The following is a 15019-nucleotide window of genomic DNA, read 5'->3' as shown; positions in this document are numbered from 1 at the left end:
TGACAGAGTGGGTTCAGTCTGCCCTTCCCTGGTTGTGTTACATTGACAGAGTGGGGTCAGTCTGCTCTTCCCTGTGTGTGTTACATTGACAGAGTGGGGTCTGTCTGCTTTCCCTGGGTGCGTTACATTGACAGGGTGTGGTCAGTCTGCTCTTCCCTGGGTGTGTTACATTGAAAGAGTGGGGTCAGTCTGCTCTTCCCTGGGTGAGTTACACGGAGGGAGAGGGGTCAGTCTGCTCTTCCCTGGGTGTGTTACATTGACAGAGTGGGGTCAGTCTGCTCTTCCCTGGGTGTGTTACATTGACAGAGTGGGGAGAGTCTGCTCTTCCCTGGGTGTGTTACATTGACAGAGTGAGGTCAGTCTGCTCTTCCCTGGGTGCGTGACATTGACAGAGTGGGGTCAGTCTGCTCTTCCCTGGGTGTGTTACATTGAAAGAATGGGGTTCGTCTGCTCTTCCCTGTGTATGTTACATTGGCCGAGTGAGGTCAATCTTCTGTTCCCTGGGTGAGTTACATTGCCAGAGAGGGGTCAATCTGCTCTTCCCTGGCTGTGTTACAATAACAGAGTGGGGTCAGACTGCTCTTCCTTGGGTGTGTTACATTGACATAGTGGGGTCAGTCTGCTCTTCCCGCGGTGTGTAACATTGACAGAGTGAGATCAGTCTGCTCTTCCCTGGGTGTGTTAAATTGACAGGGTTGGTTCAGTCTGCTCTCCCCTGGGTGTGATACATTGACAGAGTGGGGTCATTCTGCTCTTCCCTGGGTGAGTTACATGGAGGGAGAGGGGTCAGTCTGCTCTTCACTGGGTGGGTTACATTGACAGAGTGGGGTCAGTCTGTTCTCCCCTGGGTGTGTTACTTTGACAGAGTGGGGTCAGTCTGCTCTTCCCTGGGTGTGTTACACTGACAGAGTGGGGTCTGTCTGCTCTTCCCTGGGTGTGTTACATTGACAGAGTGGGGTCAGTCTGTTCTTCCCTGGGTGTGTTACTTTGACAGAGTGGGGTCAGTCTGCTCTTCCCTGGGTGTGTTACTTTGACAGTGTGGTGTCAGTCTGCTCTTCCCTGGGTGTGTTACATTGACAGATTGGGGTCAATCTGCTCTTCCCTGGGTGTGTTACATTGACAGAGTGGGGTAAGTCTGCTCTCCCCTGGGTGTCTGACATTGACAGAGTGGGGTCAGTCTGTTCTTCCCTGGGTGTGTTACATTGACAGGATGGGGTCAGTCTGCTCTTCCCCGAGTGTGTTACATTGACAGAGTGGGGTCAGTCTGCTCTTCCCTGGGTGTGTTACATTGACAGGATGGGGTCAGTCTGCTCTTCCCTGGGTGTGTTACATTGACAGAGTGGGGTTAGTCTGCTCTTCCCTGGGTATGTTACATTGACCGAGTGAGGTCAATCCTCTGTTCCCTGGGTGAGTTACATTGACAGAGAGGGGTCAGTCTGCTCTTCCCTGGCTGTGTTACAATGACAGAGTGGGGTCAGACTGCTCTTCCATGGGTGTGTTACATTGACAGAGTGGGGTCAGTCTGCTCTTCCCGCGGTGTGTTACATTGACAGAGTGAGGTCAGTCTGCTCTTCCCTGGCGAGTTACATTGACAGGGTGGGGTCAGTCTGCTCTCCCCTGGGTGTGATACATAGACAGAGTGGGGTCAGACTGCTATTCCCTGAGTATGTTACATTGACAGAGTGGGGTCAGTTTGCCCTTCCCTGGTTGTGTTACATTCACAGGGTGGGGTCAGTCTGCTCTTCCCTGGGTGTGTTACATTGACAGAGTGGGGTCTGTCTGCTCTTCCCTGGGTGCGTTATATTGACAGGGTGTGGTCAGTCTGCTCTTCCCCGGGTGTGTTACATTGATGGAGTGGGGTCAGTCTGCTCTTCCCTGGGTGTGTTACATTGAAACAGTGGGGTCAGTCTGCTCTTCCCTGGGTGAGTTACACGGAGGGAGAGGGGTCAGTCTGCTCTTCCCTGAGTGTGTTACATTGACAGAGTGGGGTCAGTCTGCTCTTCCCTGGGTGTGTTACATTGACAGAGTGGGGACAGTCTGCTCTTCCCTGGGTGTGTTACATTGACAGAGTGAGGTCAGTCTCCTCTTCCCTGAGTGTGTTACTTTGACAGAGTGGGAAGAGTCTGCTCTTCCCTGAGTGTGTTACTTTGACAGAGTGGGGTCAGTCTGCTCTTCCCTAGGTGAGTTACATTGAGATAGAGGGGTCACTCTGGTCTCCCCTGGGTGTGTTACATTGACAGAGTTGGGTGAGTCTGCTCTTCCCTGGGTCTGTGATAATGACAGAGTGGGGTCAGTCTGCTCTTCCCTGGGTGCGTGACATTGACTGAGTGCGGTCTGTCTGCTCTTCCCTGGGTGGGTTACATTGACAGAATGGGGTCAGTCTGCTTTTCCCTGGGTGAGTCACATGGAGGGAGAGGGGTTAGTCTGCTCTTCACTGGGTGGTTTACATTGACAGAGTGGGGTCAGTCCGCTCTTCCCTGGGTGTGTTACATTGACAGAGTGGGGTAGGTCTGCTCTTCCCTGGGTGTGTTACACTGACAGAGTGGGGTCAGTCTGCTCTTCCCTGGGTGTGTTACATTGACAGAGTGGGGTCAGTCTGCTCTTCCCTGGGTGGGTTACATTGTCAGAGTGGGGTCAGTCTGCTCTTCCCTGGGTGTGTTGCATTGACAGTGTAGGGTCAGTCTGCTCTTCCCTGGGTGTGTTACATTGACAGAGGGGGGTCAGTCTGCTCTTCCCAGGGTCTGTGATATTGACAGAGTGGGGTCAGTCTGCTCTTCCCTGGGTGTGTTACATTGACAGTGTGGGGTCAGTCTGCTTTTCCCTGGGTGTGTTACATTGACAGGGTGGGGTCAGTCTATCTTCCCTGGGTGAGTTACATGGAGTGAGAGGGGTCAGTCTGCTCTCCCCTGGGTGTGTTGCATTGACAGAGTGGGGTCAGTCTGTTCTTCCCAGGGTGTGTTACATTGAAAGAGTGGGGTCAGTCTGCTATTCCCTGGGTGAGTTACACGGAGGGAGAGGGGTCAGTCTGGTCTTCCCTGGGTGTGTTACATTGACAGAGTGGGGTCAGTCTGCTCTTCCCTGGGTGTGTTACATTGACAGCGTGGGGACAATCTGCTCTTCCCTGGGTGTGTTACATTGACAGAGTGAGGTCAGTCTGCTCTTCCCTGAGTGTGTTACATTGACAGAGAGGGGTCAGTCTGCTCTTCCCTGGCTGTGTTACAATGACAGAGTGGGGTCAGACTGCTCTTCCTTCGGTGTGTTACATTGACAGAGTGGGGTCAGTCTGCTCTTCCCGCGGTGTGTAACATTGACAGAGTGAGGTCAATCTGCTCTTCCCTGGGTGAGTTACATTGACAGGGTTGGTTCAGTCTGCTCTCCCCTGGGTGTGATACATTGAGAGTGTGGGGTCAGACTGCTATTCCCTGAGTATGTTACATTGACAGAGTGGGGTGTGTCTGCTCTTCCCTGGGTGTGTTACATTGACAGGGTGGGGTCAGTCTGCTCTTCCCTGGGTGTGTTACATTGACAGAGTGGGGTCAGTCTGCTCTTCCCTGGGTGTGTTGCATTGACAGAGTGGGGTCAGTCTGATCTTCCCTGGGTATGTTGCATTGACAGAGTGGGGTCTGTCTGCTCTTCCCTGGGTGTGTTACATTGACACAGTGGGATCAATCTTCTCTTCCCTGGGTGTGTTACTTTGACAGAGTGGGGTTAGTCTGCTCTTCCCTGGGTATTTTACATTGACCGAGTGAGGTCAATCTTCTGTTCCCTGGGTGAGTTACATTGACAGAGAGGGGTCAGTCTGCTCTTCCCTGGCTGTATTACAATGACAGAGTGGGGTCAGACTGCTCTTCCTTGGGTGTGTTACATTGACAGAGTGGGGTCAGTCTGCTCTTCCCGCGGTGTGTTACATTGACAGAGTGAGGTCAGTCTGCTCTTCCCTGGGTGAGTTACATTGACAGGGTGGGGTCTGTCTGCTCTCCCCTGGGTGTGATACATTGACATTGTGGGGTCAGACTGCTATTCCCTGAGTATGTTACATTGACAGAGTGGGGTCAGTCTGCCCTTCCCTGGTTGTGTTACATTCACAGAGTGGGGTCAGTCTGCTCTTCCCTGGGTGTGTTACATTGACAGAGTGGGGTCTGTCTGCTCTTCCCTGGGTGCGTTATATTGACAGGGTGGGGTCAGTCTGCTCTTCCCCGGGTGTGTTACATTGATGGAGTGGGGTCAGTCTGCTCTTCCCTGGGTGTGTTACATTGAAAGAGTGGGGTCACACTGCTCTTCCCTGGATGAGTTACACGGAGGGAGAGGGGTCAGTCTGCTCTTCCCTGGGTGTGTTACATTGACAGAGTGGGGTCAGTCTGCTATTCCCTCGGTGTGTTACATTGACAGAGTGGGGACAGTCTGCTCTTCCCTGGGTGTGTTACATTGACAGAGTGAGGTCAGTCTGCTCTTCCCTGAGTGTGTTGCTTTGACAGAGTGGGAAGAGTCTGCTCTTCCCTGAGTGTGTTACTTTGACAGAGTGGGGTCAGTCTGTTCTTTCCTAGGTGAGTTACATTGAGATAGAGGGGTCACTCTGGTCTCCCCTGGGTGTGTTACATTGACAGAGTTGGGTGAGTCTGCTCTTCCCTGGGTCTATGATAATGACAGAGTGGGGTCAGTCTGCTCTTCCCTGGGTGGGTTACATTGACTGAGTGCGGTCAGTCTGCTCTTCCCTGGGTGGGTTACATTGACAGAATGGGGTCAGTCTGCTCTTCCCTGGTTGAGTTACATGGAGGGAGAGGGGTCAGTCTGCTCTTCACTGGGTGGGTTACATTGACAGAGTGGGGTCAGTCCGCTCTTCCCTGGGTGTGTTACATTGACAGAGTTGGGTCAGTCTGCTCTTCCCTGGGTGTGTTACACTGACAGAGTGGGGTCAGTCTGCTCTTCCCTGGGTGTGTTACATTGACAGAGTGGGGTCAGTCTGCTCTTCCCTGGGTGGTTTACATTGTCAGAGTGGGGTCAGTCTGCTCTTCCCTGGGTGTGTTGCATTGACAGTGTAGGGTCAGTCTGCTCTTCCCTGGGTGTGTTACATTGACAAAGGGGGGTCAGTCTGCTCTTCCCAGGGTCTGTGATATTGACAGAGTGGGGTCAGTCTGCTCTTCCCTGGGTGTGTTACATTGACAGAGTGGGGTCAGTCTGCTTTTCCCTGGGTGTGTTACATTGACAGGGTGGGGTCAGTCTATCTTCCCTGGGTGAGTTACATGGAGAGAGAGGGGTCAGTCTGCTCTCCCCTGGGTGCGTTGCATTGACAGAGTGGGGTCAGTCTGCTCTTCCCTGGGTGTGTTACATTGAAAGAGTGGGGTCAGTCTGCTATTCCCTGGGTGAGTTACACGGAGGGAGAGGGGTCAGTCTGCTCTTCCCTGGGTGTGTTACATTGACAGAGTGGGGTCAGTCTGCTCATCCCTGGGTGTGTGACATTGACAGAGTGGGGACAGTCTGCTCTTCCCTGGTTGTGTTACATTGACAGAGTGACGTCAGTCTGCTCTTCCCTGAGTGTGTTACATTGACAGAGAGGGGTCAGTCTGCTCTTCCCTGGCTGTGTTACAATGACAGAGTGGGGTCAGACTGCTCTTCCTTGGGTGTGTTACATTGACAGAGTGGGGTCAGTCTGGCCTTCCCGCGGTGTGTAACATTGACAGAGTGAGGTCAGTCTGCTCTTCCCTGGGTGAGTTACATTGACAGGCTTGGTCCAGTCTGCTCTCCCCTGGGTGTGATACATTGACAGAGTGGGGTGTGTCTGCTCTTCCCTGGGTGTGTTACATTGACAGAGTGGGGTCAGTCTGCTCTTCCCTGGGTGTGTTACATTGACAGAGTGGGGTCAGTCTGCTCTTCCCTGGGTGTGTTGCATTGACAGAGTGGGGTCAGTCTGATCTTCCCTGCGTATGTTGCATTGACAGAGTGGGGTCAGTCTGCTCTTCCCTGGGTGTGTTACATTGACAGAGTGGGGTCAGTCTGTTCTTCCCTGGGTGTGTTACTTTGACAGAGTGGGGTCAGTCTGCTCTTCCCTGAGAGTCTCACATTGACAGAGTGCGGTCAGTCTGCTCTTCCCTGAGAGTCTAACATTGACAGAGTGGGGTCAGTCTGCTCTTCACTGAGAGTGTCACATTGACAGATTGGGGTCAGTCTGCTCTTCCTTGGGTGTGTGACATTGACAGAGTGCGGTCAGTCTGCTCTTCCCTGGGTGAGTTACATTGACAGAGTGGGGTCAGTCTGCTCTTCACTGGGTGGGTTACATTGACAGAGTGGGGTCAGTCCGCTCTTCTCTGGGTGTGTTACATTGACAGAGTGGGGTCAGTCTGCTCTTCTCTGGGTGTGTTACTTGGACAGAGTGGTGTCAGTCTGCTCTTCCCTGGGTGTGTTACACTGACAGAGTGGGGTCAGTCTGCTCTTCCCTGGGTGTGTTACATTGACAGAACGGGGTCAGTCTGTTCTTCCCTGGGTTGGTTACATTGACAGAACGGGGTCTGTCTGCTCTTCCCTGGGTGTGTTACATTGACAGAGTGGGGTCAGTCTGCTCTTCCCTGGGTGTGTTACATTGACAGAGTGGGGTCAATCTGCTCTTCCCTGGGTGTGTTACATTGACAGAGTGGGGTAAGTCTGCTCTCCCCTGGGTGGCTTACATTGACAGAGTGGGGTCAGTCTGTTCTTCCCTGGATGTGTTACATTGACAGAATGGGGTCAGTCAGCTCTTCCCTGGGTGTGTTACATTGAGAGAGTGGGGTCAGTCTGCTCTTCCCTGGGTCTGTTACATTGACAGAGTGGGGTAAATCTGCTCTTCCCTGGGTGTGTTACATTGACAGAGAGGGGTCAGTCTGCTCTTCACTGGGTGGGTTACATTGACCGAGTGCGGTCAGTCTGCTCTTCTCTGGATGTGTTACATTGAAAGTGTGGGGACAGTCTGCTCTTCCATGGGTGTGTTACATTGACACAGTGGGGTAAGTCTGCTCTTCCCTGTGTGTGTTACATTGACAGAGTGAGGTCAGTCTGCTCTTCCCTGAGTGTGTTACTTTGACAGAGTGGGAAGAGTCTGCTCTTCCCTGAGTGTGTTACTTTGACAGAGTGGGGTCAGTCTGTTCTTCCCTGGGTGCGTGACATTGACAGAGTGGGGTCAGTCTGCTCTTCCCTGGTTGTGTTACATTGACAGAGTGGGGTCAGTCTGCTCTTCCCTGGGTGTGTTACATTGACAGAGTGGGGTTAGTCTGCTCTTCCCTGGGAATTTTACATTGACCGAGTGAGGTCAATCTTCTGTTCCCTGGGTGAGTTACATTGACAGAGAGGGGTCAGTCTGCTCTTCCCTGGCTGTGTTACAATGACAGAGTGGGGTCAGACTGCTCTTCCTTGGGTGTGTTACATTGACAGAGTGGGGTCAGTCTGCTCTTCCCGCGGTGTGTTACATTGACAGAGTGAGGTCAGTCTGCTCTTCCCTGGGTGAGTTACATTGACAGGGTGGGGTCAGTCTGCTCTCCCCTGGGTGTGATACATTGACAGAGTGGGGTCAGACTGCTATTCCCTGAGTATGTTACATTGACAGAGTGGGGTCAGTCTGCCCTTCCCTGGTTGTGTTACATTCACAGAGTGGGGTCAGTCTGCTCTTCCCTGGGTGTGTTAGATTGACAGAGTGGGGTCTGTCTGCTCTTCCCTGGGTGCGTTATATTGACAGGGTGTGGTCAGTCTGCTCTTCCCCGGGTGTGTTACATTGATGGAGTGGGGTCAGTCTGCTCTTCCCTGGGTGTGTTGCATTGACAGTGTAGGGTCAGTCTGCTCTTCCCTGGGTGTGTTACATTGACAAAGGGGGGTCAGTCTGCTCTTCCCAGGGTCTGTGATATTGACAGAGTGGGGTCAGTCTGCTCTTCCCTGGGTGTGTTACATTGACAGAGTGGGGTCAGTCTGCTTTTCCCTGGGTGTGTTACATTGACAGGGTGGGGTCAGTCTATCTTCCCTGGGTGAGTTACATGGAGAGAGAGGGGTCAGTCTGCTCTCCCCTGGGTGCGTTGCATTGACAGAGTGGGGTCAGTCTGCTCTTCCCTGGGTGTGTTACATTGAAAGAGTGGGGTCAGTCTGCTATTCCCTGGGTGAGTTACACGGAGGGAGAGGGGTCAGTCTGCTCTTCCTTGGGTGTGTTACATTGACAGAGTGGGGTCAGTCTGCTCTTCCCGCGGTGTGTAACATTGACAGAGTGAGGTCAGTCTGCTCTTCCCTGGGTGAGTTACATTGACAGGGTTGGTTCAGTCTGCTCTCCCCTGGGTGTGATACATTGACAGAGTGGGGTGTGTCTGCTCTTCCCTGGGTGTGTTACATTGACAGAGTGGGGTCAGTCTGCTCTTCCCTGGGTGTGTTACATTGACAGAGTGGGGTCAGTCTGCTCTTCCCTGGGTGTGTTGCATTGACAGAGTGGGGTCAGTCTGATCTTCCCTGCGTATGTTGCATTGACAGAGTGGGGTCAGTCTGCTCTTCCCTGGGTGTGTTACATTGACAGAGTGGGGTCAGTCTGTTCTTCCCTGGGTGTGTTACTTTGACAGAGTGGGGTCAGTCTGCTCTTCCCTGAGAGTCTCACATTGACAGAGTGCGGTCAGTCTGCTCTTCCCTGAGAGTCTAACATTGACAGAGTGGGGTCAGTCTGCTCTTCACTGAGAGTGTCACATTGACAGATTGGGGTCAGTCTGCTCTTCCTTGGGTGTGTGACATTGACAGAGTGCGGTCAGTCTGCTCTTCCCTGGGTGAGTTACATTGACAGAGTGGGGTCAGTCTGCTCTTCACTGGGTGGGTTACATTGACAGAGTGGGGTCAGTCTGCTCTTCTCTGGGTGTGTTACTTGGACAGAGTGGTGTCAGTCTGCTCTTCCCTGGGTGTGTTACACTGACAGAGTGGGGTCAGTCTGCTCTTCCCTGGGTGTGTTACATTGACAGAACGGGGTCAGTCTGTTCTTCCCTGGGTTGGTTACATTGACAGAACGGGGTCTGTCTGCTCTTCCCTGGGTGTGTTACATTGACAGAGTGGGGTCAGTCTGCTCTCCCCTGGGTGGCTTACATTGACAGAGTGGGGTCAGTCTGTTCTTCCCTGGATGTGTTACATTGACAGAATGGGGTCAGTCAGCTCTTCCCTGGGTGTGTTACATTGACAGAGTGGGGTCAGTCTGCTCTTCCCTGGGTCTGTTACATTGACAGAGTGGGGTAAATCTGCTCTTCCCTGGGTGTGTTACATTGACAGAGAGGGGTCAGTCTGCTCTTCACTGGGTGGGTTACATTGACCGAGTGCGGTCAGTCTGCTCTTCTCTGGATGTGTTACATTGAAAGTGTGGGGACAGTCTGCTCTTCCATGGGTGTGTTACATTGACACAGTGGGGTAAGTCTGCTCTTCCCTGTGTGTGTTACATTGACAGAGTGAGGTCAGTCTGCTCTTCCCTGAGTGTGTTACTTTGACAGAGTGGGAAGAGTCTGCTCTTCCCTGAGTGTGTTACTTTGACAGAGTGGGGTCAGTCTGTTCTTCCCTGGGTGCGTGACATTGACAGAGTGGGGTCAGTCTGCTCTTCCCTGGTTGTGTTACATTGACAGAGTGGGGTCAGTCTGCTCTTCCCTGGGTGTGTTACATTGACAGAGTGGGGTTAGTCTGCTCTTCCCTGGGTATTTTACATTGACCGAGTGAGGTCAATCTTCTGTTCCCTGGGTGAGTTACATTGACAGAGAGGGGTCAGTCTGCTCTTCCCTGGCTGTGTTACAATGACAGAGTGGGGTCAGACTGCTCTTCCTTGGGTGTGTTACATTGACAGAGTGGGGTCAGTCTGCTCTTCCCGCGGTGTGTTACATTGACAGAGTGAGGTCAGTCTGCTCTTCCCTGGGTGAGTTACATTGACAGGGTGGGGTCAGTCTGCTCTCCCCTGGGTGTGATACATTGACAGAGTGGGGTCAGACTGCTATTCCCTGAGTATGTTACATTGACAGAGTGGGGTCAGTCTGCCCTTCCCTGGTTGTGTTACATTCACAGAGTGGGGTCAGTCTGCTCTTCCCTGGGTGTGTTAGATTGACAGAGTGGGGTCTGTCTGCTCTTCCCTGGGTGCGTTATATTGACAGGGTGTGGTCAGTCTGCTCTTCCCCGGGTGTGTTACATTGATGGAGTGGGGTCAGTCTGCTCTTCCCTGGGTGTGTTACATTGAAAGAGTGGGGTCACACTGCTCTTCCCTGCGTGAGTTACACGGAGGGAGAGGGGTCAGTCTGCTCTTCCCTGGGTGTGTTACATTGACAGAGTGGGGTCAGTCTGCTCTTCCCTGGGTGTGTTACATTGACAGAGTGAGGACAGTCTGCTCTTCCCTGGGTGTGCTACATTGACAGAGTGAGGTCAGTCTGCTCTTCCCTGAGTGTGTTACTTTGACAGAGTGGGAAGAGTCTGCTCTTCCCTGGGTGTGTTGCATTGACAGAGTGGGGTCAGTCTGATCTTCCCTGCGTATGTTGCATTGACAGAGTGGGGTCAGTCTGCTCTTCCCTGGGTGTGTTACATTGACAGAGTGGGGTCAGTCTGTTCTTCCCTGGGTGTGTTACTTTGACAGAGTGGGGTCAGTCTGCTCTTCCCTGAGAGTCTCACATTGACAGAGTGCGGTCAGTCTGCTCTTCCCTGAGAGTCTAACATTGACAGAGTGGGGTCAGTCTGCTCTTCACTGAGAGTGTCACATTGACAGATTGGGGTCAGTCTGCTCTTCCTTGGGTGTGTGACATTGACAGAGTGCGGTCAGTCTGCTCTTCCCTGGGTGAGTTACATTAACAGAGTGGGGTCAGTCTGCTCTTCACTGGGTGGGTTACATTGACAGAGTGGGGTCAGTCCGCTCTTCTCTGGGTGTGTTACATTGACAGAGTGGTGTCAGTCTGCTCTTCCCTGGGTGTGTTACATTGACACAGTGGGATCAATCTTCTCTTCCCTGGGTGTGTTACTTTGACAGAGTGGGGTTAGTCTGCTCTTCCCTGGGTATTTTACATTGACCGAGTGAGGTCAATCTTCTGTTCCCTGGGTGAGTTACATTGGCAGAGAGGGGTCAGTCTGCTCTTCCCTGGCTGTATTACAATGACAGAGTGGGGTCAGACTGCTCTTCCTTGGGTGTGTTACATTGACAGAGTGGGGTCAGTCTGCTCTTCCCGCGGTGTGTTACATTGACAGAGTGAGGTCAGTCTGCTCTTCCCTGGGTGAGTTACATTGACAGGGTGGGGTCTGTCTGCTCTCCCCTGGGTGTGATACATTGACAGTGTGGGGTCAGACTGCTATTCCCTGAGTATGTTACATTGACAGAGTGGGGTCAGTCTGCCCTTCCCTGGTTGTGTTACATTCACAGAGTGGGGTCAGTCTACTCTTCCCTGGGTGTGTTACATTGACAGAGTGGGGTCTGTCTGCTCTTCCCTGGGTGCGTTATATTGACAGGGTGGGGTCAGTCTGCTCTTCCCCGGGTGTGTTACATTGATGGAGTGGGGTCAGTCTGCTCTTCCCTGGGTGTGTTACATTGAAAGAGTGGGGTCACACTGCTCTTCCCTGGATGAGTTACACGGAGGGAGAGGGGTCAGTCTGCTCTTCCCTGGGTGAGTTACATTGACAGGGTGGGGTCTGTCTGCTCTCCCCTGGGTGTGATACATTGACAGTGTGGGGTCAGACTGCTATTCCCTGAGTATGTTACATTGACAGAGTGGGGTCAGTCTGCCCTTCCCTGGTTGTGTTACATTCACAGAGTGGGGTCAGTCTACTCTTCCCTGGGTGTGTTACATTGACAGAGTGGGGTCAGTCTGCTCTTCCCAGGGTCTGTGATATTGACAGAGTGGGGTCAGTCTGCTCTTCCCTGGGTGTGTTACATTGACAGAGTGGGGTCAGTCTGCTTTTCCCTGGGTGTGTTACATTGACAGGGTGGGGTCAGTCTATCTTCCCTGGGTGAGTTACATGGAGAGAGAGGGGTCAGTCTGCTCTCCCCTGGGTGCGTTGCATTGACAGAGTGGGGTCAGTCTGCTCTTCCCTGGGTGTGTTACATTGAAAGAGTGGGGTCAGTCTGCTATTCCCTGGGTGAGTTACACGGAGGGAGAGGGGTCAGTCTGCTCTTCCCTGGGTGTGTTACATTGACAGAGTGGGGTCAGTCTGCTCATCCCTGGGTGTGTGACATTGACAGAGTGGGGACAGTCTGCTCTTCCCTGGTTGTGTTACATTGACAGAGTGACGTCAGTCTGCTCTTCCCTGAGTGTGTTACATTGACAGAGAGGGGTCAGTCTGCTCTTCCCTGGCTGTGTTACAATGACAGAGTGGGGTCAGACTGCTCTTCCTTGGGTGTGTTACATTGACAGAGTGGGGTCAGTCTGCTCTTCCCGCGGTGTGTAACATTGACAGAGTGAGGTCAGTCTGCTCTTCCCTGGGTGAGTTACATTGACAGGGTTGGTTCAGTCTGCTCTCCCCTGGGTGTGATACATTGACAGAGTGGGGTGTGTCTGCTCTTCCCTGGGTGTGTTACATTGACAGAGTGGGGTCAGTCTGCTCTTCCCTGGGTGTGTTACATTGACAGAGTGGGGTCAGTCTGCTCTTCCCTGGGTGTGTTGCATTGACAGAGTGGGGTCAGTCTGATCTTCCCTGCGTATGTTGCATTGACAGAGTGGGGTCAGTCTGCTCTTCCCTGGGTGTGTTACATTGACAGAGAGGGGTCAGTCTGTTCTTCCCTGGGTGTGTTACTTTGACAGAGTGGGGTCAGTCTGCTCTTCCCTGAGAGTCTCACATTGACAGAGTGCGGTCAGTCTGCTCTTCCCTGAGAGTCTAACATTGACAGAGTGGGGTCAGTCTGCTCTTCACTGAGAGTGTCACATTGACAGATTGGGGTCAGTCTGCTCTTCCTTGGGTGTGTGACATTGACAGAGTGCGGTCAGTCTGCTCTTCCCTGGGTGAGTTACATTGACAGAGTGGGGTCAGTCTGCTCTTCACTGGGTGGGTTACATTGACAGAGTGGGGTCAGTCCGCTCTTCTCTGGGTGTGTTACATTGACAGAGTGGGGTCAGTCTGCTCTTCTCTGGGTGTGTTACTTCGACAGACTGGTGTCAGTCTGCTCTTCCCTGGGTGTGTTACACTGACAGAGTGGGGTCAGTCTGCTCTTCCCTGGGTGTGTTACATTGACAGAACGGGGTCAGTCTGTTCTTCCCTGGGTTGGTTACATTGACAGAACGGGGTCTGTCTGCTCTTCCCTGGGTGTGTTACATTGACAGAGTGGGGTCAGTCTGCTCTTCCCTGGGTGTGTTACATTGACAGAGTGGGGTCAATCTGCTCTTCCCTGGGTGTGTTACATTGACAGAGTGGGGTAAGTCTGCTCTCCCCTGGGTGGCTTACATTGACAGAGTGGGGTCAGTCTGTTCTTCCCTGGATGTGTTACATTGACAGAATGGGGTCAGTCAGCTCTTCCCTGGGTGTGTTACATTGACAGAGTGGGGTCAGTCTGCTCTTCCCTGGGTCTGTTTCATTGACAGAGTGGGGTAAATCTGCTCTTCCCTGGGTGTGTTACATTGACAGAGAGGGGTCAGTCTGCTCTTCACTGGGTGGGTTACATTGACCGAGTGCGGTCAGTCTGCTCTTCTCTGGATGTGTTACATTGAAAGTGTGGGGACAGTCTGCTCTTCCATGGGTGTGTTACATTGACACAGTGGGGTAAGTCTGCTCTTCCCTGTGTGTGTTACATTGACAGAGTGAGGTCAGTCTGCTCTTCCCTGAGTGTGTTACTTTGACAGAGTGGGAAGAGTCTGCTCTTCCCTGAGTGTGTTACTTTGACAGAGTGGGGTCAGTCTGTTCTTCCCTGGGTGCGTGACATTGACAGAGTGGGGTCAGTCTGCTCTTCCCTGGTTGTGTTACATTGACAGAGTGGGGTCAGTCTGCTCTTCCCTGGGTGTGTTACATTGACAGAGTGGGGTTAGTCTGCTCTTCCCTGGGTATTTTACATTGACCGAGTGAAGTCAACCTTCTGTTCCCTGGGTGAGTTACATTGACAGAGAGGGGTCAGTCTGCTCTTCCCTGGCTGTGTTACAATGACAGAGTGGGGTCAGACTGCTCTTCCTTGGGTGTGTTACATTGACAGAGTGGGGTCAGTCTGCTCTTCCCGCGGTGTGTTACATTGACAGAGTGAGGTCAGTCTGCTCTTCCCTGGGTGAGTTACATTGACAGGGTGGGGTCAGTCTGCTCTCCCCTGGGTGTGATACATTGACAGAGTGGGGTCAGACTGCTATTCCCTGAGTATGTTACATTGACAGAGTGGGGTCAGTCTGCCCTTCCCTGGTTGTGTTACATTCACAGAGTGGGGTCAGTCTGCTCTTCCCTGGGTGTGTTAGATTGACAGAGTGGGGCCTGTCTGCTCTTCCCTGGATGCGTTATATTGACAGGGTGTGGTCAGTCTGCTCTTCCCCGGGTGTGTTACATTGATGGAGTGGGGTCAGTCTGCTCTTCCCTGGGTGTGTTACATTGAAAGAGTGGGGTCACACTGCTCTTCCCTGGGTGAGTTACACGGAGGGAGAGGGGTCAGTCTGCTCTTCCCTGGGTGTGTTACATTGACAGAGTGGGGTCAGTCTGCTCTTCCCTGGGTGTGTTACATTGACAGAGTGAGGACAGTCTGCTCTTCCCTGGGTGTGCTACATTGACAGAGTGAGGTCAGTCTGCTCTTCCCTGAGTGTGTTACTTTGACAGAGTGGGAAGAGTCTGCTCTTCCCTGGGTGTGTTGCATTGACAGAGTGGGGTCAGTCTGATCTTCCCTGCGTATGTTGCATTGACAGAGTGGGGTCAGTCTGCTCTTCCCTGGGTGTGATACATTGACAGAGTGGGGTCAGTCTGTTCTTCCCTGGGTGTGTTACTTTGACAGAGTGGGGTCAGTCTGCTCTTCCCTGAGAGTCTCACATTGACAGAGTGCGGTCAGTCTGCTCTTCCCTGAGAGTCTAACATTGACAGAGTGGCGTCAGTCTGCTCTTCACTGAGAGTGTCACATTGACAGATTGGGGTCAGT

This window comes from Chiloscyllium punctatum, chromosome 41 (genome assembly GCF_047496795.1).
Source record: "Chiloscyllium punctatum isolate Juve2018m chromosome 41, sChiPun1.3, whole genome shotgun sequence".
NCBI classification, from domain to species: Eukaryota; Metazoa; Chordata; class Chondrichthyes; order Orectolobiformes; family Hemiscylliidae; genus Chiloscyllium; species Chiloscyllium punctatum.
Note: the sequence above shows the minus strand (reverse complement) of the source record.